This window comes from Perna viridis, chromosome 15, assembly GCF_037379345.1.
Source record: "Perna viridis isolate PV_CMFRI_1.1 ecotype Kerala chromosome 15, ASM3737934v1, whole genome shotgun sequence".
NCBI lineage: Eukaryota > Metazoa > Mollusca > Bivalvia > Mytilida > Mytilidae > Perna > Perna viridis.
The window spans coordinates 23462722-23483084 of NC_142459.1; the positions used below are offsets into that span (position 1 = coordinate 23462722).

Here is a 20363-nt window from a genome sequence, read left to right on the forward strand (position 1 = left end):
CAGAGTATTTGGTTGTAATGGGTACATCACCACTACACAGATAAACACTGAAGTGTTTTTTTTTTTTTTATTTTTAATACAGCCAGTAAAAAAGCTAAATTGTGTGATGAAACCTTAAGTAAATATATGGTACTGTAAATAAAGAAACATAACACAGTAAAATCCAGATTTGAAAAAGTTGGGGAAAATCATGTCTGTAAATATAAGATAATATCCTTTCCTACACCCAGTATTTTTCTTGGTCTGTTGATAATTTTGAAAACACAACAAGGAAAGCTGTTAGAATTTCATGTCTGCAAATTTTAGCTAAGTAATGCCACTAAAATAAAGTTGGTAAATCTTGGGCCAAACCAAAATTCTCTTAGATTTTGAACATGGGTCTTTACTGAGATTTTATAAACATACAGACATTCTCTACTTAACATTACACCATACAGTACAATGTACATGTACCCAGAAGCTATAGGCTGACCACAAACATTTTAATCTGTCAATGTTACAAAGCATTTCCTGTATAATCATACACTAGGATTTACAATATAGTACTTTACAATCATTTTCTTTGTTACAGATGATGACCGCATGGAAAATAATTGATACCACCCAAATACAACAGAAACTGCACTGACTGGTCAGGGCCATTTAACTTGGGTATTTCATGACTGAAAATATTAACCTGCATGTCAGTCTGAGACTGGTAAACTTTTGGCAGGAACTATTAAAATTTTGAATATTTTTTACTAAAATTATAGGTATGCAAATCTCAAGCTTGCAAACTTCAGGGGTGATCAACAGTTCTGTGAAAACCAAACTAGTAACCATGGGCGGTTCAAGGAATTACTTTAGAAGCAAATTGCATTTAAAAAAATTTACCAGTAATTTGTTGAACACTATTAAAGTCAGTAAAATTCTGTCACAACAACAAACCCACAAATCTCTCTACAGCACCCATAAAATCAGAATATCACAAAATTAAAGTTATATAGTTTGTTTTTTGTAATAAACAGTTAACTTATGGAGGAAAACAATTAAATGGAATCAGTAAGCAGAAATCTGGACATATTATTTATATTAAGAACTAAAGAATAATTTAATAAAAATTTGGTAAAGAACATGTCACTGAACAAGTAAATGCAACAGTATAATCATGTATCAGCCAGTCTTCCACAGGCCCAATCACTGGAACCAATAGACATGAAAAAAGGTGAACTAACAGATATATCTTTATTTTCACAATATTCAGCTCAGACTTGCCTTCTTTCATAACAGAATCATTACAACAATTACTTGATATTCCGAAGGCATTTCTGTAATGTCAGGAGTTAAAACCTATGAAGCCCCAAAATGAAAGCTTTGGGACCCTTCAAGCCAAAGGTCCAGCCAGCAAAGAAAGAATAATGCTTAAAGGATAAAAGGTATGCATTATCTTATAGATCTTTTTCAACAGAAGCTAGCCCTAACATATATAAAACCTTCTGACATTCCTAACAGAAATCTTATGTCAAGATCCTATATGAACCATCTCTGACAACACCGAACACATCATGTCATGTTTAAATGCTGGACTCAGCAGCTTAAGGACCTGAACAATAATATAAACAGAGGTCCAAAAGTGGAAGGTCATGGACTTAAGTTTAAAATCAATGGAAAACCATAAGTACTCAATGAATTGTCAATGTGCTGTACCTTGGTAAATGAAATTCCCAAGGTCATAGGTCAGAAATTGAGGGTTCCAGACCTTAGACCACCACTAATACGGTGAAAGAAAAGAGGATGATTCAACGTCACTAAGATCTAAATCAATCAAATTTATAACCCAAAATGACCTACACAAAACTCTTACCTCTGTAACTAGTGTATAATCCCCTATAGTGTTTACAGCAACCTCTACGTCATGTTGATGAGTCAAGCCTCGTTAATTAATTGTTACCTAGTATCTTACGGTTGTCTCACTCTTTACACTTATTCATAGATATATTTACATCCCATTTCTTGCTTGAGTTTTTGTGTCTAAAAATAACATGCAATGATGTTGTTTATTTATTATCTATATTAATATGGGGTGATAGTCTTGTGAAATTCGGAATATCCAAAAATATCTAATGAAAATATGTACACTTAATATAAAGTTCAAGTTTGTTGATCTTGTATACAAATGTATATTTGTAAAAGAAACAGAAAACAACAAGAAATTTAGGGTAAAATATTTCTGGATTTTAATTTTTGTGAATATCAGCATTCATCCAAGAAAACAACATATGGATTGGTAAGATATAAATATTTATAATATGTAGAGCTTTCTCTATTCTAATGATTCTGACAAGGATAGTGTAATACTGCATTGATTGTATGCAGCCGACGTCTTCCCGTCTTAATTTTGGAAAATGTGCTAATATAATGTAGATCTGAGAGCAATAACTCAAAAAATAAAGTAGGTCTAATTCTACCATTACAATTGACAAAACAATAAAAATTTATACCAAAATTTGTTCATGTATTTTACCAGTACACTTGACACAGTTAGTGGTACACTTGAATTATAGGTACATGTACATGTGCAATGTACTAAGTCTAAGAAAAAGTTTCAAGCATTCAATGCTGCAAGTAGTTAAGTACCTGTTAACATAAAATTTAGATGATAAAGTGATTCATGGTGAAGAAAAACCCACCAAACAAACCATGTTTTTTTTTCAGTCTACACATGTGATACTTTCACATAACAATAACCTTAGATAAGCACATTTTAGAAAACCATGCATTCATCTCCCACTAAAATTAACCAAAGCAAGCCAAATCAAGAACAACAACTCTTGCAAAGTGCAAACTTCATGTAAAATCTATATAATTTTTTGTCTCAAAAGTGCAACAACCAAATGAAAAACTAAGACTTGTTATGTGATCAGTTACTGTTTCTGAACAAGAAATAAAACTGAATTTGGTAGGTTTCTGACAATGATTTTTATATAGACTGCTACATTAAATAAATGTTGATACCTTTGGAATACAGGCAACTAAACTAGCTACCAAATATGAGAGCAAACGTTGCAAAAACAAGGTATGTGTGGACCTAAAAAATAACACAATTGTGCAAGATAACAAAAATTGACACCAATATGTATATGGCATATGATATTGAATAGAATACATTAAACGGTACGCCCAAATTCTACATAGTGTACACACTACCCAGATATAACCCACTTCAATAAGTTCGCCTTCAATACAAGTACATATACAAGTGAACAATTTTATATGATGACTCATACTTAGTGCATCTTAAGCTGGAGAAGTGACATCCTGAAAAACAACACTACAAATCCCAAATCTTACAAGTATCTATAACAGATACAAATAAAATCGTGCACTGACCTGCCATCTTGCAAAATGCACGATCATAATCTCCATAGTTTTTACCCCATCTTTACAGCTTACAAGCTTCTCAATAACCAAGACTTAGGATTTAAATCAATTAAATGCAGCAGATCTGAAAATGAGTTGCTAAAAATAAATCTGCTTTGCTATTTTCTGTAGTTCAAAGATCGCTGCCTTGATTGCTGAGATAAGGGCGTAGGAGTTAGAGACAAGAACTTGATTTTTTCATGTTTTCTCTGATAAACATACTCTGACGTGATGAACATGCTTCCTAAACCACCTGTTAAATTAAGAATTCAATTTCTCTTCCTTCAAAGAGGAGATCGGATGACTTCAGAAATTAATCTTAGCATGCAAGTCATGATGACCATTTTGGAACTGCTTCAACTGTACCTCTATGATACATTTCTATCTCTTTTTTGGAAGAATCTGGTCCAGAATACAGTGAAACCGGTCATACCTGACATTCCAAAGACTATATTCCTGGTCACACAGGACAGTAGAACCTGCTGTACCTGACTTTCCAAAGACGATATTCCTAATCACATAGGACAGTGGAACCTGTCAAACCTGACCTTCCAAAGAGTACATGTATATTCCAAGTCACAGGTGGTCTTTATATACAAGTTAATTTCACATAGAATGCTCTATATAGGGATGTACTGATCACAGTCTATTCAGATAGGATATTGATGAATACAGATTTGACTGCACACACGTAGCAACAGTTAGTGTACCACCAATACAATAAATTCTTCATAGTACATGAAACCAAAGCCATGACCATAGATAAACCTAGCCATATGAAAGTCAAATAAAAACTAAGCAATGCTCACTGAAGGATACCCCTGCTTCCAGAAACTACACAGGCAAATGTGCTACAAATGAGAATCTGATGGTTTGCATCATACGATAATCATATGAATCGAGCACCATATGATTATCATATGTGGCACATTTGGCTGTGTAAATCTTCTGTCAAAATATCAAGTGGCTGTTATAAGTAGCTACAAAGAAAGCTGTAATGAATGAAGTGTGTAGAGAAGAATGGGCTATTGACACCATATCACTGTACACAACTGGCTTTCCAATTTTCAGCAGTCAAGTGAAAAATCTACATGCAGTGACTGAATGGAAGAACTAGTACATGTACATGCAGGTCTAATATTAATTACTAGTAAAATTGTTCTCTCCTAACATCATTATTCATAAATACAAATCCATAAGGGCATTTTTGTGAAAGGAGAAGTGTTCTCCAATATCTACCTTGGAGACTCCACACTATAACAAATAACAGGTTCTGTCAGATACATGATAAATCTTCAGTGTAAACTATACAGAATAAGGATGACCATTTAATACTTCAATTCAATCTTGTTAACTCAAAAATTTTAGTGAGCTTATATAGCAATCATTGGCATGTTAGCAAAATTCTACATGCCCACCAGCATTTTTACCAGCCATGGCTGTTGGGCTGGTGTCAATTTCAAAGACTGCACTAAATATATTTGCATTGAAGGAAATATACAACATCAGAAAATTTCACTCTTTGCCACCAGCCCAGTCTCAACTTTCTAAAAGGAGTTAACTCAGTGATCACTTGCTTAACCAATGATCATACAACCATTCATATAACATTAGTGTTTACATGGTCTTTATTTATCTCAATAAACTGAATTTACATCGATACAAAAAACTGTTTAAGAATAGAAAAGTAAATCCTTATAAATCAGGGATGATTTTATGAGGTCTACAAACAGAGCAGAAATTGTCAAAATCGGAAGTAAATATACAGTAAAAAAAGAATCCTAACCGTAAAATCTGGATTTGAAAAAGCGGAATTCTACTAAAAAGCTGAAAAAAACATCACTGATCAATACTACACTATGCTGATGATATAATACATGCTTGCCAATTCTAAAGTTATTTATTAGTGTAGGGCCCTCCTAATAAAAATCTTAACAATGCTATTAAAATTTTATTAAAGTAGGCAGCATAAGTAATATAACCATTAGGAGAAGACGTTTTCCGGCTACATCTTCTTATAGCTACTCTCAATAACATTAACTCCCTCCTAAAGCCCCTCATGATGCAGAATTAAATAACCCTCAATAAAATGAACTTCCTACTAAAGTCCCCCATGATACAAAGATAACACCTATAATAAAATTAACTCCCACCTAAAGCTCCTCATGGTACAGAGATAATACCCTCAATAATATTAACTTCCACCTAAAGCCCCTCATTATACAGAAACAATACCCTCAATAACATTAACTCCCTCCTAAAGCCCCTCCTGAACAGAGATAAGACCCTCATCAAGATATGATTAAAGATTTTATGTCAAAATTTATCAATATAAAGTTCTGGTAATGTCTGCCCTGATGGCCTAATGAAGGATAATGGATTCAATCTGTCTTTATACCTAGCTTTAAACCTGTGGTGCCTTAGCTTGCCAGACATTTTTTTTCTTTCTAGGTCATATTCAATAATAAAAAGTATATTTCTGTGGGCTTTGATTTAAATTATTCACTCAGTTCAGATATACACAAGTAATGTTATAAGTGCTGAGTGATAGAGGGGCATTGACCATTGGGAACTATGATAAATATGATGGCAAAAAAATATAATTCTATGAATCATAAGCTGCAGGAAGTCAATGCACAAGAACTGTCATTCTCTCAATTACAAAGTATATCATAGATTACATAAATTTACAGTATCAGACAATTCAAAATCTATTAAGCTCTTTCAATGCATATTGTAGAATTTGTTTGTGGATTACTATTTGAAACATGTAGAGCACAGCATGGAACCCTACTTACTTTTGTAGATTTTTTTTTATTATTTTGTGCAAAATACAAAATATATGGGACAAATAGAGCAAATGATAGCCTAAAACCCTTCCATTTTAGAAAATTGCTGGTTTTTAAGAAAAGCTAACGACTCAAAATTGCAATGATAAAAAAATTACATTACATGTATTTATTTACAGATTAATCAATTTTCAACATACCAATGCAGATGGGTGATTTTTCTCAAAATTACAAAAATTAAAATGATAATTTCAACTACTATATTAAACACATTTATACACATTTTCAGTACTTCTCAGGTCATAACTTCACTGGGTAATGGACAAGTGACCAGCATACATTTTAATTAATTTTTTGGAAGCCCCAACTGTCAAAATGATCAAACCAGATGAGAAAGATTGGTGATATAACACATTGAAGCATCTCAAAGTTTCAGAAAATCTTCATGCTTGAAAACATTTCAGAAATAAATTGGTCTAAATGAATTCTAACCTAAAAGAATATTAGTCTTGATATCTTGAGTTTTAAATGCCTGAGTTATTCCCTTCACTATAATTACTCAATATTTTTAAAGAGTCTGTCAATGTAGTAAAAGGCAGATCCTATGATATGTGTGGCAGAAAGTGAATTTCATTTCACCAATGTTTTTTTTTTTACATTTAACTCATTATGTCAAAAACATTGGGGTTTTTTTTCAGTATAAAAAGTGGATGACTCAGGATATATATCCATAGCTTCCTGACAAATCATGAAAATTTTGTACAGATCAAAGAGTTATTTCCCTTTATTTAAAGTATATTTCAGGAAATTACATACCTACTTCCAAAATTCAAGGCAACAGAAGTTTGTCATCTCAATTAGATGAACATTTTTGGGAAAAAAAATTACAAGTGCCAACCCCTTGTCTGGGTTCCTTAGACACTCTCTTGAAAATGAGTGATTTAGATATAACAAGGATAAAAGGACATAATCATGGAAAAGAGACAAATTCTGAACACTACGCTCACTGGATATATGTAGTTATAGCAAAGCTATGGAAAATGCTAATGTATAGTTCTTGGAACAAGTAAAATAAAGCTGAAAAAGAAGAACTTGAGGGGAAAAAAGACAACAATGAGTAAGATTTGTATGGTACTGAAGTGCAATGGAGCACACATAAAAGAAAAGAGGGACACTACATATCTCTATTTGGACAACAGAAAGTCAACACATATCATTGAATTATTGAGAGGTGCATAGAAAGGGAGTTACGGCAAAAGGAACAGTCATAAAGAGAATATCCTCATTCCTGGCATATATACATGTACATAAACAAAATGAGGTTCTTTCACAGTACTTTACAGCGAATAATATACTTCACTTCAGGGGATAGAGTCAGTCCTCAAGTAGGAAACTTGACAACTGACATAGATATTTAAAATTTCTATCAGTCTATGAAATAAATACCTATGAAATGACTGAAAGTTTAAAAGTCTCTTTATTGTCCAGTTCATCAGGTAATGGCCATGCAATCATAGGAAGATAGTCTATAATTCTCTAAAATTAACTTATAAATTGGTTTATTACTCATAAAAAATATGTGGTCACCAAAATGTCACTACAGTATTGCAAATGGAGTTAAGAACAACCACTAAGATTTTCAGCCATTATAACATATACATCTATGTATCTAAGCAATCATGTGGAATAAACATGAATATCGAGCCGAAAAAAACCCTGAACTACATCAAAATTATTATCATACATATCATAAGCCACCAAACAAAAACTATTCATATACCATCATTTACATGATAAAAGTCAAAACAATTATCCTTAATTTCAACGAAATGAATTATTCTATAAAATACCCAATGTAGATGAAAACATTTGACAATGGACGACAAGGGACATATCATTTGTTTCTATGACAGCATGTGACATTTGACATATTTTGTATTAGTGATAATGTTGTTATTTTAAAGCATTGCTATTTTTTGCAGACTCAGCTTTTAAATTTCAATCATTTTTTTTTCACATCAATGGAGAACAGATGTTTGAAAGTTGACTGAATTTAATGTTTATCTAAATCAGAAGAGTAACAACTGGTTTCACTATAAATGGACATTATTAGATATATTTTGAACATACATGTATTACTATGATGAAAATAAATAAATGTAATACAACTTACAACATTGTATTAATACTTGTAGATTATAAATGTGAACAATTGTTTTTTTTCCCTGAAATTTATTTTTAAAACAAAAATTCACATGAAAACATAATCCTTTTACATTGTAGCTGTAAACTACTCACATTTGTTATTTCCCCCTTTTTTAAATTTCTTTATTTTTTTTTTAATTTTTGATGAATTCTTTTAATTTTATCCAACAAAATCCACAGGTTTTTGACAAATGCACATCTAATTACATTTTGATACAAACTGGAAGTGTCAGAGACTATTTAAGTGAATCACCATTGTAAGCATTAGAAGGGAGATAACCTAACAGGCATGTTTATATGAATCACACTTGAGGTCTCAGTATCGTATTAATTTTCCCATAGACTTCTATAGTGAAGTGCATATTTTTAGGATTTTTTAAAAAATATGTAAATTGATTCAATAAAACTTTCACTTATGTAGCATTTCTAAGGACATGTGAAAAAATAATTTCCCGCAAAGAAAATAGGGTGAGTCCACGAAGATTGGACAGAAAAGTAGTCTTGAACTATAAATAGCCATTTTCCCTCCTTTCACTTTCGTTTTGCACTCACCAAACCAACCTTTTCAGTGGAACATTTTTATGATATTATGTTAGATTTTCTTTTAAAAAAGTTCTTCATCTTACAGTGTGATGTTTGCTCTATTTTTTAAGTCATTGTTCATGTCTTTTGACATAACATTAGTTTGTAGAGAGGCAAAAAGAAAATGCACTATATTTTTATGGCATCCATGTTTTGACGTACACCCGCTCAGGGAAATGCAATACGATTATGGTACCTATTACTAATAAACATTTCAATATAATCCTAAAAGTTGTTGTTTTTCTGCTAGAGTATTCATTTCCATACTGAAAATTCAGAATATCATTGCCCTGCTACAAACATGAATTTTCTATTAAAATTCTTATATAGGTACCCTATTCCAGGCATAAGACTAATATCTCAATGTTAGCCAGAAAATATTACTTTTGATAAAAAGCTGCTGCATTAATCAAACTAAGCAACTTTGTGGTTTATTCTGACATGGTAGATACATGAGCTGTACTATGAGTTCCAAATCATTATTTAATCCCCACTTGTGAGTTCCATATATGGAAATATTAATATCCGAACCTCCTTTTTTGTCTTTAACTCAAGGGAGCCTCTTGTTTAAAGTAAAGTATAATGACCGGTACAACCAACTGTTTTAAACTATAGATATGGTCATTTCAATTATAATAAATCCAGAAAAAATTATACCAATATCATAGTTTTAAAAAAATACAGCTTTTCATATGCAGAAAATACAGATTTTAAGCCATCTTGGTACCCCAGGCAGATACAAATGGACCTCAATGTGACAGGGAAAAGACTTTTTCTTTAAAACAGATAGCTATGATGCAAGAAATATAGTTTACTGGTATAAATATTATAATAACAATTGTCTGCTTTAGATACTTTTTGAACAAATTCAGTTTTTATATGAAAAAACACCATTATTTTTCTTGCCGCATTAGAATCTGTCCATTTGAACCACTAAAAAAAGTCCACTAAAAAATTGGCTGATGACTTTTGTGACATTTCTGTGTTTAAATCAACCACACAGTTATATGGCAACTCATTTTAGCTATTTATTTGAAAGAAAAACAAAAAATTAAAAAAATATTCATTTTTTCATATATAAGAGGCAATGTATGGAAAATGACTATTTTCAAGTCCTAACCACATACTTAAAATGTGTTGCAACTTGAAAACTATCCTTTATGCAGGAGTATTACTTGCTTTAGGTTACCTGAATATAGATATGCTCATCATAAATAGTCAAGATAATAATTTTATTGAACTGATATCCTACAAATTCATGAAAACAAAATGCATTTCCAAATTTGGTAAAGATTAACCATAAATGCAAAAAACCTGAGCTACCATAAAAAATCAGGTTCAAAAGTTGGCTAATTCATCTTAAAAGTGTTACCTGTATTGGGGTACTACTTTTTCAGCTGGTAAAGACCACTTGCTGAATATCCAACTTTACTTGAAAAACTGGCTTACTAGGTCTCAGTATCGTATTAATTTTCCCATAGACTTCTATAGTGAAGTGCATATTTTTAGGATTTTTTAAAAAATATGTAAATTGATTCAATAAAACTTTCACTTATGTAGCATTTCTAAGGACATGTGAAAAAATAATTTCCCGCAAAGAAAATAGGGTGAGTCCACGAAGATTGGACAGAAAAGTAGTCTTGAACTATAAATAGCCATTTTCCCTCCTTTCACTTTCGTTTTGCACTCACCAAACCAACTTTTTCAGTGGAACATTTTTATGATATTATGTTAGATTTTCTTTTAAAAAAGTTCTTCATCTTACAGTGTGATGTTTGCTCTATTTTTTAAGTCATTGTTCATGTCTTTTGACAAAACATTAGTTTGTAGAGAGTCAAAAAGAAAATGCACTATATTTTTATGGCATCCATGTTTTGACGTATACCCGCTCAGGGAAATGCAATACGATACTGGTACCTTGAGTCAACTTTGGCAGAATTATGAATGAGTCTTGTTCCATTAAGAGGAATGAACAATAATCTGATTGGTCAATTCCTGTTTTCATAATCTAATAAGATTTCTCATTCCTGTTCTTGGCCTGGCTAGAACCTTTTCTTTAAAAAATGTCCTGCTTAGTCACATGTAAAAATAAGTCATGAATGCTTCAGAAATAAAATGATGTAAAATATATATGCAATATGAAACTTCTAAAAGTTGGTATTTAAATCTTGTTTACTTTTACTCCTCTGTGACTTACCTTCCTATATCATATTGTTCTTTCCTTTCTTTATCAGGGCTGGTTTTTGTTAATCTGTAAAAAAATTAAAAAACATCACTAAAATTAGAGAAAATGTACATGTATTTATCATAATTACTAAGGATGCATTGTCAGGGTGTCAATCCTGATCACCAAAAACTTATTCAGGCTGACAAATTGCCATACTTTGTCCGACCAAATGCTGAATGGAGAATTTCGTCCTCAAACAAAACTTATAAGATTTGGTGAAAAAAAGTCCAGTCATTATTCAGGAACAATTTTATGATGTCAATAACCAAAAAATGAAATTGGCAAAATTGGAAGTAAATATACAGTTAAAAAAGAATCATAACAGTAAAACCAGGATTTGTAATAGCGGAATTTTGATTCATAAGAGTCTACCATTTCAGGAAGTCTGTTATTTCACTAGTTTTCTTGATTTGAACTGTCAATTCAAAAATTAAAAAACCAAGATGAAGTACAAGAAAAATGTTGTAAACTCTAATTTCTTATCGTTTATCAAATCCATGAATTTAAAAATCTGAAAAGAAATTACATCTTAAAAAAAACATGGAAAATGTGAATTACTCTGCCAGAGTTAATTACTCCCAAAAATCATAAATACCAAGTAAAGAATTTCAAACTGTGTACACATGTACATGTATATTGTTCAAAATCATGACATTTGGAATTTCTTACAATTTGCAAAACTCATTAAACAACCAATGTTCTATAAATAGAAATTCACCCTCACAGCATTCAAGCTCATGAACATCAATTGAACTTCTGCAGTTTATCTAAAGTGTTTTCTGTTAGCAGGAAAACATCCCACTAATTATGTATCAGTAAAGGATCAACTAAAATGGAGCTCTAACAGTTCTATTACATTGTACATGTATCTTAGACTAGATTTTCAAAAGGTGTCCATCAAAAAACCCACACAAAGGAGGGCACATGCCAAATTTTATTTCCATCCATTAAATTTAGTGGCATAAAATTTACCATGTGCTGCCTATATTGAGATGTAGAGCAACTCAAAGTACAGGGGATAAGCTTTTACTTTCCATCCAAGAGTCTAGAAAATTTTATTTAGAACATAGAACTTTACTATTAAAAGTAATGACTCATGATTAAAAAGTGTAAAAAGCTTTTACAAAACCACAGTTATGACCATACATTAACTAAATTTTCTTTGAGGGTATATCTTAAAATGACACTTTTTTAACACAAATACTAAACATGTAAATGATTGTTATATAAAACTATATCTTATGAATACTAATAGTTTTACTGTTAATTCTCATAAAATAGAGACTTTTCCATTATACATGTATGTACATGTAATGATTTAAAACTGTAATTTAGAGAATTCACCTGTAATATAAAGTGCTTCTTTCACAAAAAATAACACATAGTCAAGAAAATTAACCTCAACATTTTTTGGCCTAAGGCTCATTGTAGATACAGCTATGTTGGTAATTTTAAAACATTTACAAGTATGAAAAATGACCACATGTTACAACATATGACCCAAAGATTGCACATCTTACAGACAGTCAAATGTTTCATACATGTATGACAACTCACAGTTAACAAAATCATGATACATGTAAGTCCTTCAATCATGATGAAAGTACAAATGTGCTGAACGCATCAAGACAACAACTAAACCAGCAGAATTATTTTTAATATTAACTGGCATAAAAAAAGCACTTAGAAGTCTCAAAGAAAGCTAAAAAATAGTGCAACAAATATGTACAAGTATAGTGCTGATTTGTAAATTTGCTTAGTGGCCTGTTATATTTAGTAAATAAGTGCTACACATACATGTACATATATGTACAATGTACATGTGTATAATACATGTGGGATCTAATAAAATGATTGTAATATAAATAGGTTAGCACTGGACTTGATTCTCAACAGCAGTGTCTAGGATTTTTCGTCAAACACTTGAAGTTTACTTTACAGAACTTAACAAATCCTTTATTAAAAATTCAAGCTAAATACTTGCCAAAGGGAAAGTGGGCCAGGGGCATAATAATCGTGCAAGTCAGTCAAGCAGAGATTGCCCACTGGGCCACCTAGTTTTTGATGTTTTATCAACTTAATTCTGGACCAGTTCAATTTCAGTTAAACTTGCCTACATGACCAATTGATCAACTTATCTTATTTTCTATACCTGAACAACAATGTATTTAAAATCTACAGAAAGAACTTCTTATGAAAATGTGTTAAGAAATAAAATCTTGAATCTCTAACTTCTAACCAGAATATGGTGATTTACAATAAGTACATGTCGTATGAGCACGCTTCTTAATCTAAGCAATGTCTAGAATTCAATAAAATCCATCCCATACAAAAGAACACTTTTAAACAGTAGTAAATCATTTTCAGAACAAGCCTCATATATTGTATCTAATATAACTTGTGTCAAAATCAATATTAAATGCACAACTTCTGCGATCAATGCAACAAATATTCCATATTTATAACCAGGCTTAATATCCATGAATAAATTCAACAAGACTCATTTAAAATTGCATTGCAGACTTTTGGGATTTTGTGCTTAAATTTGGCATGTTTGGTTTTTTTTTTAATACACTTGTCTTATATTATCAATATATTATAGATACACACAAATCATGCAAAAATTGAAATAAAAAATTCTTAGTTCAATATTTCTTAGTGTTAAATGAAACCATGACAGCACTAACAGATTTACATGTAAAATTTGAATGTAAAAGTACACTGACAATGTCACTGGCATAAGAAAATTATCTTTGTTACATAATATTCTAACATGATTAGACACATGTAACTGTTATAGAAATTTACATTGTAAACATGCGCAATAATCATATTCTTTACGTACATGTACATGCATCTTGGTACATGTACAAATAAATGTACATGTCCATGTAAATGACCCTGTCAAGAAATACAATATGATACCACACACCTGTCAATGCATTGTTGACACTTAAGATTTAGTCAGATGCTTTACCTAATATTCCCTATGTACATGTACAAATGTACATTTTAACATGTAAATGACCTACATTAGGATATTCTACACCTGTCCAAACACTGTTGACACTATAGATTTAGTTAGATGCCACTGTTTAAATTAACTACCTCCATTATATGCATTAAAAAATTAATTACTAATAAATGTATAATCATTCATTGAATTTTTCATGTTCCCAGAGACACACATTTTAACCACTAGGTAAAAGGAATATCTTGTAATTCCTCTTTAATATTTAGGTCGGCCCAAAGGCTCTCAGTCTGCACTTTACCAGTCTTCTACATAACATGTATATGTATTATACAATATGAAGGTCCTAAATAGGCAAAACTTGCAGGGATAAAAATTTTTACAACACTGCCTTCACAATAAACCAGCAGGTAAAAATGCTAATGTGGCTGTAAAAATTCCATTAATAGACAGGAAGTATCTACATAAAAAAAATGCCCAAAATATCTTGAGTCTGTGGATCAGTAAGTTTACCACAAAGACTGCTAACAGTAAGTACAAAATATTAAGTAACTGTCTTTGTAAGAATCATGCAAAATCTGAAAAATATGATATACCCCAAAAAAAGGCTACATATTTTTATTTTTGTAATTAAGTTGTTTTATGGGTCTATATTATGAAATGTGTAATTATTCATTTAAATCTGCCTGCTCTTAGGAGAAAATCAACTTTGAAAATCCAATAGATTCTATTGTATTTGGGTGTCATTTACAGATTTATCTCCCATAATTTTGAAATCTACAGTGCATTCTATATAATTTTTATCTCCTAAGAACACGGGTTACATGAAAAACTGAATGTTAATTTCTGTTTACTATGGCAATTCAAACAAAATATCAAAAATAAAAATATGTAGGCTTTTTACCCATGAATCACATTTTGCATGATTCTTCGCTGGAGTGCTACTTAAATTCTCAAATAGAAAATGAAGATTAAGAAACAAATCGAATAAACTTTATATATAAAACATCAAATAAAACTAAAACAGCTGTTGAAAGTCAGCACGAGCTACAAATAAAAAAAAAATTAAAAATGAATTACACAATGTATAAAAACTCTATTGTCTATGTTAACAAGTCTAGAGCTAAACACAGACTGCAGGCGAAGAGTAATCAAGGGAACCAAAATTCTAGTGGAAATCAAAAAGAATGTAATCCAGGGACAAAGACCAGACATGAAAAATAGACACACAAAAAACTGGGAACATGGACCAGGTGCACTGGTAAGGTAAGCATCTTCTTTTTCCTAGAAACACCCACTGAGTTGCTCATAAAGAGTCAAGTATGGGGTAGACGAAAGAGGACAAGGAAAACTTAGACACTTTGAACAAATCAATTTTCAAGGTGCAGATGGATACACATCTTATGATCCACGAGTTCATGATGACGACCATAAAACTTCTGTAGTGATGACTTCAATCTTATAGCAACATAACCCTGTTCCAGGAGCCATATTGTAATAAGTCTAGCGTGATACAAAAAGTCTGAATAGATTCAGCAAGCTCTATTAGGGCAGGCAAGTAGGTCTTTTTTCATTTTACAATTTTGTTATATACTGAAAAACATATTGACTTTAACAGTGTTTATTAAAAAATTACAAAAAAATTAGGGTGCACTATTTTAACTAAAAAAATTAATTACCAAATATGTAGGTAGTGAATAGGAAACATCCTTCTTTTAGACTTTTTTTAATATAGCCTAAAATTCATTTCCATGTTTAAAAGTGCTTCATCCTACATTGTAAGTCCTTTAACCAAAATCCTGGAACAATGGAGTAATAAAACTCTGCCTCAGTGATTCTAATTTACCAGTTCAGCTCATTAATTCGATTTTCCTTGATTTAAGAACTGTAAAGCTCTTCAATATCAACAATTTGATATAATCGGACATTTATATGCAGGCATGCTGTCCAGAATTATGTAATCTTGACATTGTATGCCATGTAGAATCTTGTCAATAATTTCATTAAGGATAGGGTGCTTAAATACATGCATTGTTTTGTTTTATGACCATTTATGCAACAAGCCAGTATTTAATAATTATAGTTAATATTTGATTGGCTGGTAGAAAAAAAATTAGGAAAACCCAAAACCCCCTCCTTCAAGCATTTATCATATTTCTATTATTTTTAAGATTATAAAATAGAAGCTTTGATTCCTTGTCAAGTTGACAAGATCCTTTAAAGGCTATTAATGTTTAAATTTGGTCCACTCAACTTACTCCAGTAATGGTTCTACAATTTAAACATAGCATTACATTACATTTTGTACACGACACATCACATGTATACACATTCATGTAAAGCTTATAGTAAAATGTTCTTACTCCCACCTTACATCTCTAATTCATTTGAAGAGTAATCAAGGGAACAAAGGTTATAGCGGTGATCAAAAGAATGTGATCCAGGGACAGACCAGACATGGAAAACAGACATACACAACAAAGAACATAAAGTAACTAAAATCATACATACAAAATAACAAAAGCAAATGAGCAACTCGGACTCCGCTAAAAACTGGGAGCATGGACCAGGTGCACCGGTAGGGTAAGCGTCCTCTGCTCTTCTAGAGTCTGTAGTATCCTTTATCTCAAGTTCTTTGGGGTAGATGTGATGTATCAAATCCCAAAAATAAGGACTGTTTAAAGATGATATGTCATCTATATAGCGGAAACTGAGATTAAAGGATCTAGCCAAACGATATTCTTTCTTTCAGATCAGATCAGCTACAAAGTCAGCCTCATAAGAGTGACGGAATAGGTCAGCAATTAAAGGAGCACAAATTGTTTCTACTGGAATGCTGACGGTTTATTGAAAAACACGTCCACCACACTGGACAAATATGTTGTCGATTAAAAATTCCAGCATTTTGTAAACATTTTTCCCTAAAAGATGATACTTCTATGGTGTGAGTTTCCAAGGGCAGCAAGTTTTTTTCAGTGTCCTAGGAACCCACTTTCCTACATTCATGGTAAGTGCAATTTTGGTATGGGAAGTTAGTTATTTAAATGTACATGTATATTATGCTCACTTTCCCATGTTTAGTAGAATACTTGAATTTCAGAAAGGATTTGTGAAGTTGCAGGCAAGTTAATTTTCAATTAGAGTTTTCATGTGTTTTATTGATAATGGTACAATGTAATACTCAAATTTTGGCATGTAAAACTGCAAATGTTCTAAGACTGCCTGGAAGTCTAGTAATAAAACTCCCATCGCAAAGACTGGTTAAGTCCAAATTATTACAAATTGAAAAAAAACTTTGCATTCTTTTACAAGCCTATTAATTGTAATTATATAAAGACACATGGACGTGTAAGAGAATTTTGAATGGCTAAAAGCAGTCTTCAAGATTAAGCAGTAGTCTGAGGCCTAAGGCTTGTAAAATTTACTACTACAGGCCATAAGTCACTAATGTAAATTTCTGAAAAATGTATTTCAGGCTTGTGAACTGGAAAGTTAGTTATGAAGAATGTAAAAGTTGTGCTGTTTGATAAGAAAATTGGTGCTTCCCACATGACAGCTTAGATTCACATACATGTGAGAGTATTTCACATGTATAATGTATTTTTCTGCATCACAATGACTCTCTATGGATATTTGAGGTTATAAAAACTAATTCTTCTTGAACAATATATTTCATTTGTACATACAAATATACTTAATAAACAGTAACAATTCTATGATTAAATCTTTATTATTATTTAGATTGTGACATGAGCATCACAAGCAATATTTTGCTCTTATTCAAAAATCTATATTACTCTCAGTACTAAAACAAGGGAAATCACTCTGGCGTGAATCAATAATTTATCAGAGATAACATGAGATTCATCATTCCTCAGGATTCATAAATAAAGTAACGGACTTGGTTGAGCACTAAATGTAAGTCTAAGAAGAGCAACTGAAACAGATCTGTTCAACATTTCAGAACCAGAAGCTTACAATAATCACCCAAACTAAAATATTCTAAAAAAAACAAATATAAACACAGTACAAGAAATACACTTAAAAGAACTACTAAGAATGATATACATGTACATGTATCATGACATTATCAACTGGCTTAAAACTTTAAAAAGAAATTAGATATTAGCAGTAACTTATAAGTTTGCTATAAGTCATAAATGGAAAGAAGACCACTGCAGATACTACCATAATAATGCTCTAAAAAAATTTTAAAATACATAATGGTTGGGACTATTCATGGTACATTTACTTATAGGACTACTCTTTTCCAAAGACTTTAAAGGTTGTCCTATTGCACGGGTCAAGTGAAACTACCATTTGGAAATTTAAAGTAAAATCATACTTGCCTTGAGGACTACTAAATCTTATCTATTTTTAAACATCTTTTTACTATAATATGAAAACCTATTTTCAATTTAGGCAAGTAGAATTTTCATACCCTGAACCCAGAATTCAATAAAGGCAATATAATTCCACTGATGTGTACATCCAAAAGTGTTGACTAACAAGGAAGCTATGTGTGCACATGTATTTACTTCTATTGGAAAACTGAAGACATATCTGTTGCATTAATTTTACAGTACAAATTTAGAAATTTCCACTGAAACTTGTGTGATGGGCTAACTAGTGCTAGTCTTACCCAAAGCTGAGAAAACTGATTTGTAAATTCTGACAAGTTGGGTTTCGCCCTTAAAATAAAGATCAAGTAGGTCTCCAAGTAGTTATCAAATCATATCAAATAATTCAAATTCCGGTATCTATATACAACATAAAAAATGTAAAATGATAAGTTTAAATCAATTTTATGGTCTAATGCCCTATGTCCAAAAGGGGAAATGTTTTTGGCAATTTGGGTCAAACTCAGCATCCTCCAAAAAGTTTGTGTTTTACCGGATATGGGTTAGAATTTAGTTCTCAGAAGACGAAGCAGGGCTCACTCATACTAGGAGTTCAAAGCTGGTGCAGTAATTTACTAATGCAGCTTTGATCAAAAGTATTTTGCAATTAAAACCTTACCCGACCCACAAAATTCTGTTCGGCACACCCTCGCTTTGAGTAATATGGCTGGCTGGTGTTTGACGTCACATCCGGGGCGCTGCTCTTTATTTGTAAACAAAACCACGTGGCTACTTTACCTGACAGCTTATTTTGACTAGGGGTTTTATATTAATATACACTCTCTGTTTCGACTGCTATTTAAGCGTTATAGAAAACAACGAAATGTTTTTACTAAACTTTAAAGAAAATTTGTTAATACTAATTTTCAAGCAAGATGTTGCAATTCAAATTTATAAAGATATTGTTTTTGATGTTTAATTAAATCTTTTGGAGCGTCAGGTACAAGTTTGGGTTGAAGTCAACAGACGTTGACATTGTTACTAATTACTTAGTAAATTAATATTAAGAAAGCTATAGGTGTTGACAATATTTCACCTTAGATTCTACATGGTGTGGCTCACGTTCTCAACAAAATGTTACATCTTTAATGAAAAATACTATTTGTAATAGTTATTTTCCTAACAGATTTAATGATGCGCCTATTGTACCTTTATATAAAAAAATTGATACACTGGGGCAAGAAAAATTACCGTTCTGTCAGCATTTTACCAATGATATCTAAGTTAAATGAAATAATTCTGTCTGATCAACTGACAAATTATTTTGAAAACATTTTTCATTCTTTTTGTGTACTTTATATAATAATCCTTATGATAACACCTTGTTCAGGCATTGATTTAGGTAATAAAACACATGATATGAAGCCTGAAGCCTGTTTTTAATATATAGTGAGTCAGCTGAAATAACATGTGATGACGTTGTCAAATTACTGAGGATTGATATAGACTATCGATTGAATTTTAATCAATATATGTGTGTGTGTGTGTGTGTGTCTCGTAGGGCCTCACAGTAACTCAGAGCTTTGGTGCTTTTTTATTTTGCTTTAACGCTTTCCCATTGCCTTTTATCATCTCAGTTTTAGTTGCTTTTAGTTCTAAGGCTATTCATTCATCAGCTTTTGTTTTGCTTTGATACCGTGCAGCTCTTATCAGATTTGTATCTCTTCATTGTCCATTATTGATTTGCATGCTTTGTTGTTATATTATGTCGGTCAAGAGGTCAATAGAGCTTATTTTATTATTATGTATTTCTAAATTAAACTTATTAATTTATTTATATTTGTTTATGT

The 20363-nt window shown here is 31.5% G+C and overlaps 1 protein-coding gene and 1 long non-coding RNA gene across 11 annotated transcripts in view; one reads left to right on the forward strand and one right to left on the reverse strand.

Annotated features, from left to right (window-relative positions):
- The window catches only part of LOC148597530 (talin-2-like), a 112867-nt gene extending 93600 nt beyond the window's left edge, over positions 1–19267 (reverse strand). For 7 of the 10 annotated variants that reach the window (XM_088562708.1, XM_088562710.1, XM_088562707.1 and 4 more), the window contains exons 1-2: positions 19193–19267; positions 11173–11226 (exon numbers count right to left, since the gene is read on the reverse strand). The gene's annotated coding sequence lies outside the window, so the exon portion shown is untranslated. Of the gene's footprint in view, positions 1–1843; positions 2013–3369; positions 3492–11172; positions 11227–19192 lie in introns of those variants that run through there. The other 3 variants (XM_088562709.1, XM_088562699.1, XM_088562701.1) reach the window with 2 other exon arrangements.
- Positions 2132–17889, forward strand: LOC148597531 (uncharacterized). Its single transcript, XR_015918804.1, has 3 exons — positions 2132–2266; positions 16926–17180; positions 17649–17889. It is a non-coding gene; the product is annotated as an uncharacterized LOC148597531 (long non-coding RNA).
- Positions 19268–20363: the final 1096 nt, after the last annotated feature.